Source organism: Mandrillus leucophaeus, unplaced genomic scaffold (genome assembly GCF_000951045.1).
Source record: "Mandrillus leucophaeus isolate KB7577 unplaced genomic scaffold, Mleu.le_1.0 Scaffold57, whole genome shotgun sequence".
Lineage (NCBI taxonomy): Eukaryota > Metazoa > Chordata > Mammalia > Primates > Cercopithecidae > Mandrillus > Mandrillus leucophaeus.
The window spans coordinates 6,548,335-6,550,772 of record NW_012106141.1 but is presented as its reverse complement, the minus strand read 5'-3'; positions in this window follow the sequence as shown (position 1 = coordinate 6,550,772).

Below are 2,438 nucleotides of genomic sequence, written 5' to 3'. Positions count from 1 at the left end.
AGCCGGGCGACGCAGGACTAGGACGTGGCCACGCCCGGCCACCGCTCGACACCCCAGCTCCCCATGCACGGCCTAGGTCTACGGGAAGGCTAGAAAGAGGAGAGCGGAGACCCCAGGACATCCCTCCCCCGCCGCCACCTAAATCAGACTGAGGCTGAGAGAATTAACCGAGTCAGAGGAGGAGTAAACAGCCCTGCCTCTGGCTCCAGCTGTCCCGCCAGAGGACGCGCCGCGGAAACCCCGAGGGTGGGTCGAGGGCCGGGTACCCTAGTGGGAGGGGACTCTCGTGCGGGGGTGGCAGGGGCTGCCCTAGCGGTCCAGGGCCAGAGCCTGCACGCGGAGCTCCCACCCCCACCGCTGGGCAGATCTTGGGCGTGTCAGAAATTGCCCAAGCCTCACTTTCCTCGATGGTGGAGGTGAGAATGAGAACGAGCCTCGAGCTGCGTGAATCCGGGCGCCCAGTAGGCTCTCAGGAATCGCCGGCTTGTAGGTGGACGCCGAGCCTGAAAGTGAGGAGCCTGGGTCGTGCATGCGGAAATCAACATGGGACTCTAAATAAAACGAGTTTCTGCAGGCATTCATTCATTCCACAGATGAACGCCTACGGGCCTCATCACCTCTTAAAATCAGAAATAAAGAATGCCCTAGACTGTCGTTACTGGGCTCTTAAGAAAGTGTAAACCCCGATGCTAAAAATGAAAAATTCATCAGTTGCCCCCATGTGCCGGCAGTGCATTTTAGGTGCTTGATCGAAATTAACATTCACGACAGCCTGTGCGCGCCCGCTTCTCAAATGAAGAAATCGAAGCTTAGCGAGGTGAAGCCAGCCCCCAGAGCCAGAGGATCACAGTCTGGCCCCTTGTTTACAGAGGAAACAGCATCAGCCCAAGGTACTAAGGCTCTTGCCCAGGTGCAGGAAGGGGGTGAGGGTTGAGAGCTCCCTGGGAGGCCACCTGTCGTGACAGCAGCAGCTGGGATGCAGATCTTCCAGATTTACTTCATAGCAACCTCTGCCTTCTGTTGCCAGTGCTCAGCCCTGCAGTGCTGGGTGGCCTCTTCCTGGCCTACAGCCCACCTTTTGGGCCAGAAACTGGGCATCTTGAGCAAACCAACTTCTATTCCAACAGCTGCAACTTCATTCCACTACAGCTTGACCCCAGACCCAATGCATTGTGACCCACCAGTTTCCTGTTCAGGGAACACACTCTCCCCAGTACTCCATTTCCAAGGACAACTCCTGTGTCCAGACCCCTAGTCCTCAGTCTTTTCCCCAAGAACCTTTTGTCATTCTCCTTCCTCCCTAATGCAGAAGATCCCTACGACAACCAGCCGTGTTTATCAAGTAATTACATTTATTAAGCAAAGGGCTTCTCCTGTCTCTGAAGTGCCTGCTCCCTCATCTGAGCTCAGCAGTGGCTTCAGATCCACCAGCCAACACCTGGTGTTCTACTCAGGCAGGTTTGTCAGAGAAAAGTTTTCTTTGCATTAGATTCAATTTAACAATTATTTGAGCATCTACTACATGCTACACACTGTGCTAGGCTCTGGGGACAGTAGTGACTGTCCCCAGATACCGAGACAGACAGTCCCTGACCTCATGGAGCTTATGAGCTGATGAGGGAGACAGTCAACTGACCCTTCACCAGGCAGCAAGAGAGCAGGATGTGGTGACAGACACCTGGAAGAAGCACTGGCCCAGGCAGAACACAGGTCACACTGCTGGAAGTCCATGGACCATGGACAGGGGAAGTAAGGGGAGAAAGAGGCTAGAGGAACCTTGATGGCCAAAGTGAGACATTAGACCTTGCCCACCTAAAGGTTCAGACAGAGGCATGATGGGATGTGAGCCACAGTTTGAAGACATCACACTGGCTGCTGAGTGAGAGATGATGCGGCAAGTGAGTCTCCTGTACACAGCTAAAGGCAATGTGCCTTTTTGTTATTACTAAAGGCAACTGCCTTGACTTCCTCTGTTTTATAATTCAGGGTTTCTGGAAAGCAGGACACATCTGCAAGTAGGATATTTAGATTAGCAACACAGCAATTTAATCCACAAGGTTTCTATGTGCAGCTCTCCCACCCTCTCCCATCCGTGCTGTGCTTGGCCCTAACGTGGGCTTAGGGTTGGGGAGGACTTTGTTCGTAGACTCAGACTGAGAGTCTGTCGGGAGGAGAGATGATACACCCAAAGACAGTCCTTTATGGAGTGAGAGGATAGGCAGGAAATGTGGATGTCTATCCACAGAGTTTGGAAACTGGTGAAGACTCCAGAAGCCTCTGATGGTCAGTCATCTTTTCTCCTTGAAATAATCAGTTTATTCATAAGGGCCCATTCTTAAGTTCAGTTGCCTCTCCCCGAACTACAAGACAGGATGAGAAGGCCATGTGCGGTGGCTCACACCTGTAATCCCAGCACTTTGGGAGGCCAAGGTGGGAGG